Source organism: Gouania willdenowi, chromosome 2 (assembly GCF_900634775.1).
Source record: "Gouania willdenowi chromosome 2, fGouWil2.1, whole genome shotgun sequence".
NCBI lineage: Eukaryota > Metazoa > Chordata > Actinopteri > Blenniiformes > Gobiesocidae > Gouania > Gouania willdenowi.
Genome location: NC_041045.1, coordinates 3,005,964 through 3,026,657, shown reverse-complemented (window position 1 = coordinate 3,026,657; position 20,694 = coordinate 3,005,964). Strand labels below are relative to the sequence as shown.

The 20,694-nt window shown below is 37.6% G+C and overlaps 1 long non-coding RNA gene across 2 annotated transcripts in view; it reads left to right on the top strand.

The window, feature by feature from the left end:
- Positions 1 to 559: 559 nt before the first annotated feature.
- The window catches only part of LOC114478536 (uncharacterized), an 85,405-nt gene continuing 65,270 nt past the window's right edge, over positions 560 to 20,694 (top strand). Inside the window, exons 1-4 of one of the 2 annotated variants that reach the window (XR_003675868.1) lie at positions 560 to 708; positions 4,648 to 4,715; positions 5,072 to 5,260; positions 13,695 to 13,791. This is a non-coding gene — a long non-coding RNA (uncharacterized LOC114478536). Of the gene's footprint in view, positions 709 to 1,863; positions 1,893 to 4,647; positions 4,716 to 5,071; positions 5,261 to 13,694; positions 13,792 to 20,694 lie in introns of those variants that run through there. The other variant, XR_003675867.1, reaches the window with a different exon arrangement.

The following is a 20,694-nucleotide window of genomic DNA, read 5'->3' as shown; positions in this document are numbered from 1 at the left end:
CTGTGCCTTAACATTAGTAAATTGGTACGATTTGTAATTGTTATGTTTAGTCACACACACCCTTATAAAGGTTTCTGTGTAAAAATCAATTGTTAACAGTAACATTGGTTACAATAGTTTGGCTGTTAAATTATTGAGAAACCCTTACACCACTGTTAAATGTTCAGATCTAAACTATAAACAAATGTTATTTAAATATTTTTGAAATATCTTATTATTGTACCAACACTGACACATATTGTGGCTGTTTATTCAGTTTTTAGAATTAAACACATGGTACGTAGTGTAGAAAATAGTGGAAGTATATATATATCTGTGTGTCTGTTTAAAAAATATTCAGTGACATTTTTTACGTTTTTTTTTTTGGCAACTCAACATAACAAATAATTTTCTCATAATTATAACTTTCTCATAATAATGAATTTACTAACTCATAAAACTTTTTTATTTATTTATTTATTTTTAATAAAAACAAAAACTTTTACTCTGTAGGGAAGGCAAGAGGTAACGCGTCATTTCCTGTCCAATAAATTCTGACCTGTGACTAAATGCCATTAGCTATCGGTGAAAAGGGGATAATTTAAACATTATAAAACAACAAAATATGTGTAAAGTGTTGGAATACTTTAAAGCAGAGCAAAAAGGTGAATGAGAGCGACGCGGACCAGTCGGTGAAGAGGATTAGTGACTGAACAGCTGTCATGTCAGGTGAGTTTTAACTTTTGGACAAAATTTCTGCTTTAATTTTGACAACAATTTTCAAGGTTTTCTCGCGTGCGAGTGTTTAAAGTTCTAGGGAGAACACACTCACTGTTAAGTTTGTAACGACAGATGAAATGAGCATTATATCAGATTAATCTCCAGCTGTCCGTGATTTACTTTAATTAATGCAATGGTTTCTGGGGGCGTGGCTTAGAAGGGAAACCCCATGACGTCACTGTCTGTTATTATAAACCTTTTCACACTCGCTCTGGTTCAGTTCTCACACATGAGGTCAAAGTCGACGTATAAACTCGCCATAGGGTGTAAACAAGTATCCCTTATATTATAATATAGATGTATAATAAATCTAAAATACCCACTTATTAAATACAATTATGTGATTATAATCTGGTAGGTCGACCTTTATTAACATTAAAATGCTGTGAACATTCCTACTAGGGCTGGTGATATGAACCAAAACTCATATCTTAATATGTTTTCTCAAAATGGTGATATATGATATAAATCTAGATAATTTTATCAAATAAAGTCTGACCAGAAAAACAATTCTGGGTTAAATTTGCTGATGCTAAATGCTACACAGGAAGATTTATTAACAAAAATCCATCAAACTGAGCTTTACATGTTGTTCTGAGAAGTAAAACTCCTAAAACTAGTATTTTGATACATAATACACTATAATATATATATATATGAAATATATTTTCTATATCACCAAAATAGAAAACTCGATACATCTTGAATCTCGATATATCGCCCAGCACTAATTCCTAAATTATAAAACAGCCTAAATAAAAACATAAATGTGTATATGAAGCACACGTGTTTATTTAATATACTTACAATTTATATACAAGTCAACAAGTTGTATATTTTCTGTTAATTTCACGTTGCTTGTCTTTAAGTTAGACATTAACATTTAATTTTATTACATATTTTATTATAATTTCTCATGCTCACTCATGTGGTTCTCTGGTATTCACTAATGACTTATTAGACACATTTATTACAGACTTTACATTATTTAACACTTTATAAACAGTGTATATTTGTGACGCTTGTGATTGGCTGATTTTTCATGGTGACTTACGTCATTCCTTCCCCCGTGGTAGACGTTAAAATCTCAGTTATTAATCTAACAGAACGTGTAACTGTGTCACATCCTGATGGTATGTATGAAGATAAACTCTCTGTCACTTTTTATAACGTATTTACACCAGTTCTTTGTTTTTTTTCACCAGAACGTCTTCATTCATCATCTCTGTTCTGAGTTGTTTCCGGGTTTGTTGCTTCCGGGTTTGTTGCCGCTGTCAGCACTAATCTCCTTTTTACACTCGGAAATCTTGCTTTGCCACCGATAATAATACATTTTATTTGCACTTTTCAAAAACACTTTATAGTTGTTAAAACAACTACAAAAGTAAAAAAAAAAAAAACTACCAACAATAAAGGTAAGGCGTAGCTATTCATAAGGAACGCCCCTCATTGTCCTGTTTAGGTGACGTAATAGGTGCACCATGTGACTTAAAGTACCATCAGTTTTATTTCAGCTCATATTTATTTTAGCCCTAACCCAGGAAATACCCTAACATGTAAAACATTTTTTGTATATGTATTTTTAAAGGTGGAATTATACATTATACGTTTCCGTATCAATAGACACTTCGTAAACCTGGAGACCCAGGTAGTCGGTGTTTTCGTCAACCAGGGGTCACCTGTGTGGAAGCAAGAGTACGGCCCTTGCTTCCATACTGCTGCTGAGCTGCTTCCATTGGTTTTTAAAAGTGTTCGGATCAATCGTAAGTGACACCAGCAGAAAACCCTGGACACCTCCTCAAGTCTGAATATGTGTAATATTAATAATATGATCTTTATTAAAACACTAAAGATCTCTGGAATAACACTAAAAAAGGCTGTTAAGTTGGAAATATCAACAGAGTGAACGAGCTTGTTTACGTTTTTATGTCTCGAGACATATGACCTCCCCAAGTCACGCATGCGCACTTCCCGAGTGTGAAAAGGCTTAATGTTCAACAAAAAAACAAGTAGTTTTTATTTTTTAAGAATTAAGATTGAAAATCCAAGTTTTTTTAAATTTTTATCAAGGTCAATAAAAGACAAAAAAGTCCGTCTTTTTTCATTTTTAGTTTCTAAAAACAAAAAAGAAACCGAAAAAGGCCGTTTTTTTTTTTTTCTTCATATAATGTGACTTGGCATTTTCAAAGTAAGAGCACGTATGAGGACGCCGCAATTTAATTCAGTGGCCACGTTCACCTAATTTTATTTATGTCATAAGCCAAAGCAATAAATTGCTTGAATTTCTTTTCATTATTATTATTGATAAAATAACAATTCCATGTGTTTTAGAGCAAATAAGTAAAATAACATTCTAAAAATCTATATAAATCTTCTTTTTTTGCCAAACTTTAACAATATGAAGTCTACTGAGCAATTATTTTGACAAGTGCGTGACAGTTTACAGTAGATCTACTAAGACAAAATTATATACATTTAATTACAAGTTTCTGGAACATAAAAACAAAGTATTGTACTTTATGACCAATGTAACATTAAATAGAATGTTTGTAAATCCTAAATTGACTAATCACCCAAAACAAGCTAAAGTTTTTGTAATTGTGTTGTATGTTTTTGGAGTTCTGTTGTCATTTTTGTGTTTTTGTTCATCTTCTGTGTATTCATCTGTAATTTTGTTTGTTTATTGTAATAATTTTTTTTTGTCGTTTTGCTTTTGTTTGGTGTATTTTTTTGAATTTTTTTTAATGTATGTATTTTTGTCATTATTTGTGTCTAAATTTGCTTTTAAGTTTTATGGATCAAATGAGCACATGCTAGTGTTCTACTTTCTCACTTAAAATGTTTTTAGAACTTTCAAAGGTGGAGAATTCTTGGGAAACTTGGAAGTACACTTCAATGGGAACGCTCATCAGCCTAATCATCTGTGTAGTATATAGTAGACAGTATATACTCATTGAGTTTGACCATTGATTGGTTGAATATTTATATAATTAATACATCTTATAGCTATGAGACAATCAAAAAAATTGGTTTTTAATAATTATTTACGCCATTTGTCTCCCAGTTTTTCCCCTCAGATGACTAATAATGTCTTTCCTAAACTGTCTGTAGTCCGTCAAATAAATCCCGCCCCCCATGCTGCAAAAACTGAAAGTGCTTTTATGCTGAAACGCAAAGACATTGGAAAGCTTTACTCAAAGGATGAATTAAAACGACTCTGAGCAGCAAGCTGGAGCTGGAGCGTTCCTTCATTAATCCTCGGCACTCATTTGAAGTGCGCTGATGACGTTTCTCAGGCGTTCTCCTCCACCACGAGGCGGGGGAACAGCAGGCTGCCTGCTGGATGCTGACTGTGAGGGCCTCTGTTAACAAGGGGGAGAATCATCAGCTTCATCTGCCACAAAGGCTCAAAGGAATTGAGCACATGAAACAGTGAGACTCAGTCAGATCAGGAGACACGGAGCAGAGTGTTTAAGGCCCGATGAGGGCGTGAAGACGAAAGCGAAGCAATGGACGACACGTACGAGAGAGTTGGGTTTTAGACGCCGTAGCACACCTCAAGCATAAAAAAACACAGGAAGCCTTAAGGTATTATTCCTCCACTTGCTGAGTCTACGACGCACTGACAGAACTTTAATCGCATCGCGACAGAAGTTTGGGGAAGAAGAAAAAAAAAACTCTCACCGCCAAAGTTGAAGTTTGAATGTTCTTAACTCTTTCTGACACTGTCACACATAACTTTGCAGTGACTTGCACACACTGGCTAATTTTTTGAAAGCTGGCCAACAACATATGAGGGAGTGAAATGCAGAGCCACATGAGAAACGCCAACAGAGAGTCGTTTTTGGCACTTGTAACCATCCACTTCCTCAATCTGCTTCATTACAGATGCTCCCAGCAGAGATCCAACTAACTCCCCCCTGATTGGACAGAAGAAGAGACACGATTAAAGACAGGTGGGAAGTTATTGAGGAAGTACTGGTTTGAGAGACAAGGCTACTTGATTTCGGGCTGAAAGTAGAAAGAATGATCACATTTTCATCTGTATTTATAATCTTAATCAAATGGTTTTATGCATCAACTCAGTTTTGTAACGTACCTCGTAAAGTTTCCCTTTGAATTACTTTTTTAAGCGATATATAACCCATTGTAGGCCTGGCCAATATATCGGGATTCAAGATATATCAATTTTTCTATTTTGGCAATATCACCTATATTGAGATATAGCTATATTTTTTTTTTTTACTTGTTTGCAATTATAAAATAGACCTTTCTCATAATAACCAGAAATATGCAATTGCAATCTATGCAGACTTCCGGTAAAATGTCAACACAGCAGAAAGCCAGGATCAGAAAATCTCCACAACTTCCCTCACGGATTTGCCAAAAATGAGCTTTGTCGACGTGGCAAGAGTCGTGATGGAAAACTTAGTCACCACGAACAAGAAACTGGATAAAGGATACACGTTTTTCCACGAAGAGTCTGTCCATAAGTAACAAGGTAAGTAATGTTAGCTAGCCGTTACTGAACTGTTGACTAGAATTACAAATCATTAGTGTGTCCGCTACACAACAACATAGCTAGGGAATTACGCTTACTTAGACGTGGCAGTATCTGTTACAGTGATTGAAGGAGACAACACACAACTCTACCATGAAGACATAACGTAAACGTTAAAGGAGGTGGAATTTCTTCTGCGTCATATAATCATGATCCAGTTTCAAAGCTTTCTGTGCAATTTGTTTTACCTCAACTCCTACTGACATTAACGGCTGCCATTTTTTAGAAGTGTAATCGTTCCAAGGATAAAGGCTGGGGACAGAGTCTCTGGTTTCAAGCGGTAAACAGTGATTCCTAAGACGTAGTCTTCTGGTGTGAAGTGTCTGCTGCAGACATGACGACTCCCCTTTTTAATCATAAACGTTGGTCCTTCGTCCCGCCGAATAGCCTGAACCCATTTTCATTTAGCTTCAATGTTTACAGGGAAGGAGTGGAATGATAGATGAGGCTGCTTATGGGCATTAAAACACTACAACAACTCTTGCTTGTTGCTTGGTTACCCATTGCCCTGAACGCAACAGGAAGTAGGTTTCCACAACGATTGCGTATTTTCGGGTCAAAATACGGATGTTGCGACAAAGGTCTATCACACAGTACACATCATACAAGTATTTTATATTATTCATAGAGCAGTCAAACAGTCTCTTTTATCATTTTTCCATATTTCTGTGGAAAATATTTTGTATCGCTTATTTTGTGTCAAAATACTCATTTTAGGAGTTATTGCATTTGTTACTTCTCAAAACAGCATGAAAAGCACAGTTAGATTGATTACTGAGTGCGTCCTAACCCAGACCTTCCCCTAAACAAGCCACACTCCAGAACTCACTCACACGTGCTGTCCCTTACTGGAGAAAAAGCCAAAAGTGGCACATATTGTGCAGCTGTTTGTTAATAAATGTGTCTGCATGGCAAGTAAATTTAAGCCAGAATTTGTCTTTCTGGTCAGACTTTATTGAGTTAAAATTGTCAAGATTTAATAATGTATATCGGCATTTTGAGAAAAAAATATCAAAATATGAGTTTTGGTCCTTATCACCCAGCCCTAACCCATCGTATGAATACACTTAAGATGATAAATCTAAAACTGAATAATGGGTCATTTCCATTGACATCACCAGTTTGGCTAAAGTAGGTGCTAGTGAGTACCGTACTTCCAGTTATGAACGTCACTGTGAGATCGAGCTCCCACCATTGTTTAAAGCAGGAACTCTCCAAACCTTTTATTTGATCAGCACAATAGAAGGCTGAAACAGTACCAGGACCAGACTTTCCTCACGTTGGTTGTTGACAAAAACATTCAGCGCGAGGTTCAAAAAGTGCCATTGGTTTAATATTACGGACACAATCTCCAGAGTTCCTTAAGTTTCCTGTGCTGTCTGTGGTGTTTAGCTGGTATAATTAAAACCCCTTAAGGAAAATGGAAATGCACATCCAGCTGAGGAAATATTTACTTTGGGCAGCTTTTAATGTTTGGAAAATAATCGGTTCTTTCCCAACAAGATATATAGCCCATCTGAATCCCTGTTTGGGGATGTTGATGCGTGTTTATCCAGTACATTGTAATACAGCATATTTACTTTCTGCCTCAGACAACATAGACTGGGCTTCTGTGATAACCTCTGTTGTTATGGAGCGTCTCAATCATGACACATAAATCATGTTCAAAGGAGCAAACACCAGCAGAGCAGTGTTTGGGTCTGCCACAAGTTATCATGTGTCTTTCAGTGAATCATCCAAGTGTCTCTCGGCCTTAAAAAAATAACTGTGCAGTTTGTTTACCTTGGAATTTGACCTTTGTCAAGATATTTCACTTCTTTAAGATGTAACAGAGGACAGGGGGAAAAGTGGCAGCTAGTAATAATACTGATTAAACAGAAATGTTATTAGAGTCATTTTTATCAACATTTAGCCGTTAAATCCACATAATATTGCCATTTTGGAGATTTCAGCCAATCAGCTTTCACATCATGTTATTATACCATCAGAATTACTGGTACTTATTCCATAGACGTATAGAAAGTCTATGGACATTTGACGTTTGACGTATAAAGACATATTGAATATGCAGTTTGTCAATCACCTCTTAGTCCTACTAGTAAAGGCTACATTAAATAGTCTTTCAGTTGAGCTGTCTTTGTCATTTGGGTTTAGTGACCCTTTAAATGTTGGGTGCGTCCAAATAGTCCCTCCTATCTCTTTTCCTATCGACTTTTTCATAACCCCTGTGGATGACATAACAGGGTTAAATAAAGGTGCACGATCATGTTTGTTTTGACAAACAGACGCATTTCAACTAGTTGACGTAATAATCTGACGGCCGGGAAGGTTAGTGACATCTGCTGTGGTAAAAAATCTTTCCGAAAATGGACTACTAAAAGCACCTTTATGACATTTTCCGCTGATATAATCTAAAAAATGACAAGGTTTGAATGTAAATCAAAGGAAAAGAGGCTACCAGGAACAAAAGTTAAGCTAAAAGACCGTCACATTGTGAATGGTTGCTCACACTCACCTTCCACTCAGAAATATGAATTATGTTGAATAAAACATACAGTAATATGGCTAAAATGTCTCTGTTCCCTTCATCTTGAACCACAGAGTGTCTGTTTTATGTCAGTTATGATCTGATAATGTGTTTTACATATAATAAGATAAGGATTTTAGATTATTTAAAGTGGTTCAAGGCATATTATTGCATTGGTAACTTAGGCAAGGCAAGGCAAATTTATTTGTATGGCACATTTCATACACAAGGCAACTCAATGTGCTTTACATGATAAAACATTCAACAGCTTAAAATCAATAACAACATTTAAAGGGGACATATAATGCTAAATCCACTTTTTTAGCCCTTAAATGCATTTTGTTGTTTATTTAGAGTGTTTAGAAGTACAGAAAAGTTCAAATTAGTCTCTTCAGGTGCTCCGTTGATATCTTTATATTCTGTTTTGCTCATATTTTTCAATCTGTTTTAATTTTTCTATTCTCTATTACGTTTTTTGAACAATAACGTCACAGTTTTTGCAGCTGAACTGTCAAATTAGGACATCGACTCCAGGTCCAACACTTCGAGCAATCCGCCATTTTTATTTCTCGCTTTTATTTTGTAGTCCACGCTCAAGGATGCTGAAGTTACGAGGATAAGTCAAAATGTTCAGTTGTTGGATGTAGTAACCCACACGCTTCATTACACCGTCTCCCAGCATCAGAACCTTTTCAAAGTGCCTGGTTGAGTTTTATTTTTTATAGAAATGTACCCACATCTGTGGATAAGGTCATTTTTGTGTGCGTGAAGCACTTCAAGGATGACTGCTTCATCAACCTCCACCAGTATAAAGAAGGATTTACAGAAAGACTTTGTCTGATTGAGGGTTCAATTCCTTCTATCTTTGGAGACGACAAACAGAGCACTTCGGTAAGCTGTAAATAACGCTAAAAAGTGTGATGATAAGATGTCCCTGTCATTGTTTTGTTAGCATTAGCAGTTGCACCGTCTTCATATGTTAGCGCTGTGTGCTCGTTTTAGATCCTTGATGATATGGCCTACGTGATTTAATTTAAGTCTAAAGTTTTCATTAGTCATTTCATTTTGCCGTTTTTGTCTCCGAAAAGACTGTATTAAAATGCATTTCGTGACGTTAGCTTGGCGCTAGCGTTAGCTCGGTGCTTGTGTTAGCTCACTTGTTAGGGTTCTGCAGGTTCATCATCTTCATTTTCATCTCGCTCCGCCGGGTCAGACTCTGGCTCCAACATGTAAGGCTGGATGGACAAGTCTTCTGTTGTTGACATTTTGTAAATAACGTGTGAATAAACATTTTCTGCGCCACTACATAGCCGTATCTCTTCTATCAAACAGGGTGGAGTTGAACCGAGTGTCAACCTGGAGAGGGGGCGGGGTATGAAGTGTCTCATTTGCATTTAAAGAGACCGCACCAAAACGAGTTGCTCTCAGAAGCACATCAGAAAAGGGGTGGAAAAGGGGTGGAGCTATAATAATGAGGAATTCAGACCCAAGCATTGCAGTTCTGCTTTATATAGACCACAACTGTATGATTTATATGTAAAAAGGAAGGATTTAAAAGCATGACATGTCTCCTTTAAAATCATTAGTAAACACATTAAATCAACATCATGACCAAAAATCTCCCTCTCAATCATACGCAGTAGATTGAGCTCCGTCCCTTGTCGGTCATCATTAGTTTTCGTAAACACTCGGGTGTGTGCGGAGGAATTGTGGGGCAGCATTATGTGGTCTCCTTTGGTAAAGGATGTATCAGTGTTTCCTAGGCTAAAGGAAGTTATAAAGGAAGTATTGAGCCTCCTTTCCTTGGCTTAAACAGAATTGGACGCTCTTTATCACGGCCACCACTTAAACACTTGAGGGGGTCAAGGAAAGTGGATAGGAAAGGAGAAAGGAGTGACTATTTGGACGCCAGACCGTCATGGGACAGGTTAGTTTTACCCTACTGATGATGTGCTGTTGAAATAATAACCCTGCTCTTGTATTTTTTTAATCATGAAATTCAAGGACAGTCTGTAGTTTTTGATCAATCCACTTAATGAAAGGCACTGTCAGGAATGTAAGAAAGTAGTTTTAGTGATTCCAGTGCCTGGACAAACTCTACATTTTCAGTGTAGTTATTGTGACATTGCCTGAAGTAATATTGCCATCAATGTGTTTGAAATTAAAAGTCGGAGAGGAATGGAAGAGTGCGCGTATGGAGGGAATGGCGTGGAGCAAACAGCAGCTGTGCTTCATTGTAACCAAGGTGTTCAAATCAGAGTGTTGCCCAAAGATAAGCAGCAAGCACTTTGAAATCCAACTCACCTCATCCTGAAACATTAAAGACATGCCAGTATTTTATTGTGCTCTTTTAAAAGCAAGACCCTTCAACTGAGCGGTGTTTAGCTGTTGGAGAATTTAGTGTGAAAGGTGTTTGAAAAAAATGATGTGCTTGAAATTCCAAGTGCTGGTAGAGCTGTAACGTGACATTTCGCTCAGTGTTTTACAGGTTAGGACTAGAAGACGGATTCTGTTCTAACCTTTTGATATGTGCTCAAAATAAGAATGATCAAGAAGTGGGATGAAGATGAGATGCAAATATTCAAAGTAGATGCTGAGAGCAGTACAAGTGCCTTGGGATGTGTCAGTAGAGTTGAAAAGGTGAAGTAAGTTGGAGCTATGCCATGTTTGACTTCACAGAAGACATCTATGACTTCTCAGCAGATTCCAGCAGCCCGGCTTGAGGGACATTTCTCCACCTTTTCTCTTTGATAAGCATTTTTATCAGAGTTCAGAGAAGAGGTATCACCTCTTTATGATCCAACATTCACATCTGGTTAACTTTATTTTAGCTTAATTAAAATTACGCAAAATCTTTCAAATCTTCTAGAACGTCCAGCGACTTGCGTCCTGAAAATCTAATGTTAGGTTAAGTTGAAGTTTTAAAAAAATTGGCTTTCGTGTTAGAAACACTTTGTTCACACGCCAGGGAGCAGGGGGAGAAATAGAAATCAAGAAATCAAGAAAAGAAAGACGATGCACTGCCTCTAGTTTTCTTATTAAAATAACCTCGTACCAAGCAATGACGCAGCCCTTATGTTGTGTTTTTATTTGACCAAACCAGCGAGCATTGGAAATTAGTGAGACACATTCCAGATGACAAATGAGAGCTTTACAGCCGTTCACACCGTGGCCTCACTGTTCAAGGACACACCAGGAAGATTTTCCAAGAGAGTGAACCTAAAATATCCCAGACAGTAGCTCATGTAAAGTAATGCAGTGTTGCTTATGATAGAAAACACTAGGTGTGCTGCGCTAATGTGGAAAAAGCCTTTTGATTGGAGCTGCAACTGTCGATTATTAACATAATCAATTAATCGGTCAATAAATTAATCGATTAATCAGATTTGAAAAAAAAAAAAACATTTTATCTATATAGCACATTTAAACGTTGCTTAAGCTGATTAAACTGAATTTAAAGTGTCTCACGCACAAACAAACGCAAGTCACACACAACACTTGTGTTGCGCGAACACACAAACACTTGTGGTGCGTGCACACACACAAACACTCTGCGTGCACACAAACGCTCTGCGTGCACACACACAAACACTCTGCACGCGCACACAAACAATCGTGGTGCGCGCGCACAAACACACAAATACTCTCGGTGCATGGGCACAAACAAACACTGCGCGCACACACACAAACACTCTGCAAGCACACACAAACGCTCGTGGTGGGCGCGCACACAAACACTCTGTGTGTACACACAAACACTCTGCACGCGCACACAAACAAACACTGCACGCGCACACAAACAATCGTGGTGCGCGCTCACAAACACACAAATACTCTTGGTGCATGGGCACAAACAAACACTGCGCGCACACACACAAACACTCTGCAAGCACACACAAACGCTCGTGGTGGGCGCGCACACAAACACTCTGTGTGTACACACAAACACTCTGCACGCGCACACAAACAAACACTCTGCACGCGCACACAAACAATCGTGGTGAGCGCTCACAAACACACAAATACTCTTGGTGCATGGGCACAAACAAACACTGCGCGCACACACACAAACACTCTGCAAGCACACACAAACGCTCGTGGTGGGCGCGCACACAAACACTCTGTGTGTACACACAAACACTCTGTGTGTACACACAAACACTCTGCGTGCACACACACACAAACACTCTGCAAGCACACACAAACGCTCGTGGTGCACGCACACACAAACACTCTGCGCCCGCACACACAAACACTCTACATGCACACAAACACTGCACGCGCACACGCACACAAATACGCTTGGGGCACGGGCACACACAAACACTGCGTGCACACACAAACACTGCGTGCACACACAAACACTCTGCAAGCACACACAAACGCTCTGCAAGCACACACAAACGCTCATGGTGCGCGCACACAAATAATCGTAGTGCGCGCGCACATGCACACAAATACTCTTGATGCACGCGCACCCAAACACTGCGCGCACGTGCACAAACACTCGTGCACTCATAGACAAAGCTCTGTAGATGAACCAAACAGTTCACACAGTCAGTGACCGTAAATTGCACGATGCAACAAATTGATAATGAAATTTGTTGCCAACGCATTTAATAGTTGATTTTTATTGATTTTATTGATTCATTGTCTTACTTTTGATATTTAGAACATGATGCACATAAATACTTCTGAACTAAAGTGTAGAAGATGTCGCTGGTCACTTTATCTCACTACACAGGGAGTCCCGGCTCGACAATGCAACACGTTCGTTCGTCCATTCATGTTTTAGAGGAAAAAACTTCTACTATCCGGCAGGGTTTTTTCTTATTTCTAGAGTTAAAGACTTCCCGCTACAAATGCCAGAAGAAAATCTGATAAACTCACACAATTAGGTGTCATCAATTAGTGTCCTTAATTGTAAAATAAATTCTTATAATTACTTTGGTTTAGTAAAAATCATCCGAGCTGGAAATGTAGTGACGTAGCTTTTATCAACCCTCGGTCATGCTCTTATTGTGAATAATAGAACAGCAGGCAGCAAGCATGAAATTAATCCAGATAAGTATAAAAGCCGTACTGTTAAGCAGCGAGTAGTTATTTAGGGAGACTCCCCAGGCTGATAACAGCCAATATATCAACTTTATGAAGAGCAGCGTTATATTGGGTCACTGGTAAAAAAAAAAAACAACATATATACAGTATTTTCCACCACGTTCCACAAAACAGTAAAGTAATGCTGAGTGTGCAGCCGTAATGCTGTTGTTGTGGCGGAGCAACTGAAACTTCATATATTAATTCATTGACCTTTTAGTTTATGTTGTCTGTACGGCTTCACCAGTGAAGAGGAGCTGATATTAAAACAAATGAAACAGATATTGCTGAGAATAATGCCTGCTAGGGCTGTCCCTGTCTCAATTTTTCCACTTCCGATATGGCAATCTTAGGTATTACTTAGTATCGATCCGATGTCGGCACGAATCATACATACTGGTATTTTTATTACTTCTTTTAATGAAATAACCTGAATAAAACCATTAAACACAAATATATATTCAAAGTGCAGAATAACCACTAGTTTATTATAAATATCAACATGATCTACGCATTAATAGAATAAATAAATAAAATCAATTAGAAGACCCTGAAAATTTACCTCAATAAATTGAATAAAAACAAATTATGTATCAGTGTTTATATCTAAGACTTGTTTTTTTTTGCTCATTATGGATCAGGACCCCCTTGATTATGAGTCTTTGTAGTCTTTTTGTGCTGATAACTTTATGTGTGTATGTGCAGTATTTAACGTTTATAAAATTAATAGGATTTTTTTTTTCTTTACAGGGAAAATAACTTCAGATGCCAAAAAGCAGCAGGATTTCACTCCAGGATGCTTAACGCCCTATCAAGGACAAAGCAGGCAGCACCCAGTGGCCCTGAGGTACACACACTGTGATACTGTATAACATCAAGTCGCAGCTGGCCTTTTATTTCATTTTCTCATATTTTTCATTGGTAATTGGCTCATTTTGACATTAATAGTTTTTGGACAACATAAAGCCGGCTGCTTGTGTAGCTTTGTGCTTTTCATTTATCGATTTGATGGTAATCTGGCTTGTCTGAGCCTCTAGGGATGGCTGTGTCCCTTTAACGTGCTGCAGATAGTCGCCCTGTCCTGCACGTAATAGGATTATGACCTCACGGTTTCCTGTTTTTTGTTAGATGAGCATGGTTTGAAATGACAATTGCAACAGAATTTTCATATGTCATCCAGACTTGCAGGATATTTAGATCCAACCAGTGATGTGGTCGACATACAACATGTCACATATTAATATGTATTTGATTATCATTGCCACATTTTGAGTTTAGTTGTTCTAAAAAGAGCTTTAAAAAGGATTTAACAATAGTTTCATGCTATGGTTTGTTGGGCCTCCAATTCCCCGTATTGCGGAAATTCACTGTCTTGAACGGAAATGGCAATATTGTTATGAATATTATTATTTTCATTATCTATGTTAAGAAAAAGTTAAACAAATGGTGAAATCTACTCTCACATGCATGTTTTGGGACAAAATCATGTATTTAAGTGCAATTTTTACGCACCTACAGTAAATGTGTAGGCAAAGAGATGGAAACATCCAATTTTGCGTAAAATCTCGGTATGCAATTTAAATAGTAATATGACATGGACTAAACCCTCACTTACATGCTTTGGGACAATATCACGTATCATATTTTATGCCGTAAAAAGTGCTGCTTAATGTCTAGCAAATGTCAGGATACTTGGGTGCCAATTTGATTACATTGCACTTCTGATTTATTAAGTATTGCGATTTGATAGTAAAGATTACTGCAATTTCAATTTTCTTATTTTCCTTATCTGAAAATGAAATGGTTGTATCATACACTTTTTGAAATTAAAAACATTTAGTATTGAACTATGATGACATATGCAGACATTGTAAGAATACATTGATTAAAAAAATTCAGTATTTATTAATCTAGCAGGTAGTTGTGGTCATAACCAGGAAATGGCAGGTAGAGGAAGAATGTAAATAAGGTAGATGCTATAATTTTGATATAAATGGTTGTTTGTTTTTTTTTAAAATAATGAAAAACTTTCTATAAGAGACTCGGCTGGAGGTGATTACTCGCAGAAGAGAAGGGATGCATTTGAGTCCTTTGCTGATCTATGAACCGATGACAACGCTTAAGAAGTGGCTTTTTTTGTGTGACTAAGTGTGTGTGTGTGTGTCTGTGTGTGTGTGTTTGCTCAAGAACTCTTAACACGTAGAAGATGTTGGTGGATTCAAGGCACGAGTATCCAATTATGATGCTATCTCAAGTAGCTCTAAGCCTTCCTGCCAAGCACATGCTAGTGCCACATATCAACATGTGCAACAGCTTGTGCAACCGTTTTCCTTTCGAGCCCCTATATATATACAGTATGTTATTAGCATTTGCAGAAAGCATCAGGTGTGACCGAGAAAATCCTTAGGAGATTACCAGCTATAATATTGAGTGCATGGATGGTGCACGTGTGCCAAATATTCGCATGTCCTTCATGCTGACCTCTCGTAATGTAAAAAAATTTGTATTTTTTTATTAGAAATAAAACTAACAATTATTTCAAGGGGAGAGTTACAGTATATGTAAAACAAAAATAAAATAAAAAAAATCACAAAATTACCGTCATTTTAACCCAGATGGCCCAGACTAACCACCAAAGGTGAGACTCACTGGGTTTCCATAACAGATTTTCGCAAAATAAAAGCGATATTTTGAAATGTCGACAAAGTATATTTGCGCTTTGAACGCGTTTCCATTGAACGTTGTTTTGAAGCCGAAGCCTCGTAATTCCCGTGAAATCTCATCCCGCTCAGAACATCCTTATGACACTCCGTATTCCTTTGTTGTTTCACGTCTAATGTGGCAGTAATCATTTTTAAGTATCATGCTAAGGAATGTCCCAGTCCCCTTCTGTCCACATGTACCTAGTCATGTTTTCTCGGAGAGCAGTGGTCATGTGACCAGATACCTCATGTCGTGTGACCATGTACGTCAAGTTCTGTGACGTGTATTTGCGGAAAAAGTGTTTCCATAGCGCTTTTGAGACACATTTCAATATTGAAACGTCTGAAATTCCTCCTATTGAAAGCGTAAAAACTTTTTGCGATATTTGAGTGGTTTTTTTTTTTCGAAATTCAGATGTTTCCATGACCAGTTTTTATTGCACTAATAAGATTTTTTACATTTCTGAGGGTAATGGAAACACAGCTACTCAAACTTTGCCTCATTGGCCAAGACAGAGCCTCCTTTTTGACTCCAGGGCCATGTGTTCCCTCATTACTCAACCTACCCTAGCCAACGAATGGGATCTCTGCACATGCTGCTGACAGGAACCTCTAAACACACATCCTGTCTGTCACATGGCCCTTCGGCGATTCCTGCCGCTAATGAAGGGAAATCTTCTGGCATCCGAATGCGAGATAGAGCGGTACATTTGGACACATGAATATAAATACAATCACTTAGACTTGGCTCATTAATGAGGCAAGAAGAGCAAGCAATAGACAGGTTTAATTAATTACAAAGTGACATTTATGGATTATAACCTTCTGGTGGATATCACGGCTAATGAATATGCATAAGACTATCAGAGGGGAAGCATCCAGGCAAGATGAAATATCCAAATTCAGATTCATGATCGGCTGACTGTCTCGTCGCCTGAATCAGCAGCAACATATCATGACTTCAGAGCATCTGATGCACCAAATGATTTTCTGCCCATAAGACGGAGCTTCAGGCTGCTGCAGCACTGACTGCCAGCGTGGAGAAATGTAAGGAGTGATGATTAACGGGGAAATGTCATAGCTCAGCCAGAAAATGAAGTTTATGTGAAGCTAGTATAATGTTGTTTTTTTTTTCTGCGCCTTTACAAATCTTCTGTAGTTTCTGTAGTGGCAAAACAAAAGCTTTTAGACTTGCAGATGTTGTCGTGGACTACTGATTGTGTGTGCTGACATTAAGGGGTCAGTGCTTTTAATTTACCCTTGATGAATGCATAAGCTACTCTCTGTGATTATGGTGGGCTTTTGCTTGGCAAGCATGGTTTGCGATCAATGAACAGCACTGCTTGTATGGCAGTATTGGATGGTCAGTAATATCTACTGTGAACCTCTTGTATTAAATGGACCGAAAGAGGAATTCTTAAGGAATCTTCATTTTATTCAATCCTTTGTAGTCTGTAAATCCTCTTTTATTAAATATGTTGCAGTGTTGCAGATCCACACTGTGCTTTCATTCATCATTGTATGTATTACTATTATTATTCTTTGTTTATTAATTTGTTTGTCTGTGGGCAGAATTATACCCAAAGTACTTAACCAAAGATGAGCCTTACTCAGTGGAAGATTCCATTACATTTTGGAGGGGATTCAGATCAATATACTGATTCTGGATCAATTAAAAAAATGTACATCTTAGTTTGTAATTGACAGATTGTTATGAAACTCATTTATGTCGGATTGGTTCCTACAGTTAACTCACAGAGTTTCATTTGGATTGGATCTGGGTTGCACATTTCATCGCAGTTTTTTGAAAAAATGGGGGCGCCATCACTGATCTAGATAACTGCCATTATCTGGTAAAGAGGATATTTGGTAGATTATATATATATATATATATATATATATATATATATAATGGTAGATAATGGACGATGGATGGAAAGCCACCCTAGCTAAATGCAGATTTTTCCACGTTTTTGATCTTTGTTGTTCACTTGTGAACTCCTCCGCACTCAGAACTTCTGCTAATCATGTGTTTGCTAAGAGGTAGAGCCAAAGTTCAGCACGCACTACTTGCAAATGTTTTTTCTAGTCTCCAATGGTTCTAGTGCTGGTGTAGAACTTATGCTGACTTCCACTGCTGCCATTTTGATGTCATCCTATCATATAATCTGTGCATCAGACATATTTTCTGTCATACGTGAGGGGGCCACGAGCAGGCTCCATCACTATACTCCGCCGATTTTTCAAGAAGATCCAAAACTACTTTAGCAAGTTGGTGTTATCATGATTAGCAGCTGACATTTGCTCTTGCTTTAAAGGAACGGCTGACGTTCATAACTTTACACAAACTCTCAGCTCAACTTTATTTATACAGCGCAAAACTCTAAACAGTTGTAGTTGAAAAGATTATTTTAACTGCTGCATTTTCCAGTGCTTGAAATCATCAGAAGTTTGTATTTCTCTCATGTCTGCTATTTTTCATGCACGAGATGTCAAATTAATTCATCAAATGTTCTCCGCTCATTTGCCCAAGTCCAGAGCTTAATATAAAAGTTGCCTAATGTAAAATGCTCACCGTCAGTTTCTCATGTGCAGTGTTATAGTAGATGTTGCTGCTAACTGTGTCACATCTTTATACTTCCTGATGCCTGTCAAAGATCAGTATCTATTATCCTTTTATTTCATCGTACTCTGTCACAGCTGACAAACACTTCTGCTGATGTCTTCCAAACAACTCTGGTTGAGAGTGAGTTGAACGTCGTGCAATTTTAAGTACTATAGTTGGTTTGTTGCACCACACCTGATCTGAATTACAAGACGGCAGCTTCACTTTTGGATATTTCCCTAAAGTATTAAAACCAGGATTATTTAAAGATGTGGTGCTGCCGTTTTTCACTCCTAAATTTAGATTCAGGGCAATTAATCTAAATGTTTTTGAGAGGCATACAAAAGGTTATACAAAAAGTTCAACTTTTAAACACTTTTAGGTAAAAAGTCGAATCTCTTGAGTCGAGTTCATGGCAACAAAACAAGGGTAACACCTGCACCATCTTTGTGTTAGATTTTTTTTTCATTATTTTTTTTAATCCAACTGCACTTCCTGTGTTAACATTAATGTGTTCACCTCCAGGGTCAGGATAATTAGAATCTGTAGCATTACACAAAGTCACCTATACCAAAAAGAGGTTAAAAGTGATCCTTTCAGGATCTTGGGGAAAAAAACTGTCATCCTGAAGGTCAAAGTAATTAATGTCCGAAGCTTATCAGACACATCCTTCAGCATAAAACCCAGACTAATGCAGACAGGATGTTAAATCTCAACGTGTAGTGGAGGGACAGAGTGGTTTCAATGTCCATACCAATGACCTTGTGCAAATAATGATTGATACCACTTCTCCTTCATCTGCCGGGTCGATTTAGAAAGATGTTCATTGTTCTTTGAGTTAGATACAGGCTGAAGAGAGGACTATGCATCAAAACATCAACTGGGTCTGCTGCAGGAATGCCAATGTGTGGCTGTGTGGGGAGTTCACAAGAATTACAAAAAGCATCCTCAAAAAGCAGAGGAAGCAGACGATGTAACACCAGGATATGAAGAAGAGAGCAGCAATGTACTTCTGTGCTGCTCATCTGTGGGCATGTGAACTCTCAGGGTCTCTTCAAAGAGAAATGCTTCCAGTGGAAAGAAGAGAGTGGGAAGGCAGCATCCAGTGATGCAAGGTTCACTTGATCCTGCTGTTTTTGAAATGTCACATCTGTCCTTTCCTGTAGATAGATAAACAATGACTTGCAGCAGCTTTTGTGACTCCATAACTTATGGTCTTGAATGCATTGTTGCTCTTTATTCTGGATTGAATTTGCCTATCGGTTGCTGCTCGGTAACCTTTCGCCAGTATTGCAGTATAAAGAAAATATGTATCTTAAAAAGAAAAACAGCAACCCAGTATTCAGTATGAACCAGTATACTGCCTAGTAGGGCTGGGCAATGTATCGTGATTCAAGACATATCAAGTTTTCTATTGTGGCGATATAGAAAAGACAATATTGCCTATATCGAGATACATTTTCTTAACTTGTTTTTATTTATACAATCACACAGTAGAAATCACCTCATACAATTATTTAATATTAGTACAGTATAGTCAAACAATGTCCTTTTTTACAACTTTCCCATATTTATGCGATATATATATATATTTTATAGTTTATTTTGTTACGTATTTAACAATTTTTACAATTTTTCTGCAACTACACCAAACTTGTCATATTTGAACCTACTTTCATCACTTTTTCTTGCCATAGTTTTGCTCCTTTTAATGCATTTTTGCTACATTACTCCCATTTCTGCCACTTCTCTCAACAAATTTCAATGCCTTTTCTGCAAGTTTTTTCCACTTTTAAGACATTTTGGGAACTTTTAACCCGTGTCCACCACTTTTCACACCTAATGTCGCTCGTTTTATGAGTCGTTGCATTCATTGCTTCTCAGAACAGCATGGAAAGCTCAGTTAGTTGGATTTCTGAGTGCATCTTAACCCAGACCTTCGCCTTAACAAGCCATAATACAGAACTCACTGTCTCTTAGAGGAGAAAAAGCCAAAAGTGGCACCTATTGTGCAGCTGTTTGTGAATAAATGTGCCTGTTTGGCATTTTTCATCAGCAAATTTAACCCAGAATTGTCTTTCTGGTAAGACTGTATTGCTTTAAAAAAAAAAAGGAGAAATCAAGATTTATTTTGTATATCGCAAATATGACTTTTGGTCAATATCACCCAGCCGTACTGCCTAGCATTAGCTCACCATATAAGGCAAATACTTTTACCACATACTGTATTTAGGCTTAAGCAGCAGCTGAATCTCTGTCCTTGTTATGATGATTTCGTTTTTCTGACATAGATGGAGGACATGTATATAGCATCAGAGCTAATAAGAGCAGTGGTTTGCAGTAGCAGCCTTTTTTTGTTTTGAATACTTCTTAGTTATAGCTTTTTGACTTGATATTCTGAATATTTTCAGGAGGTAGGCATCTTTCTTACCAAGTCCTTCAA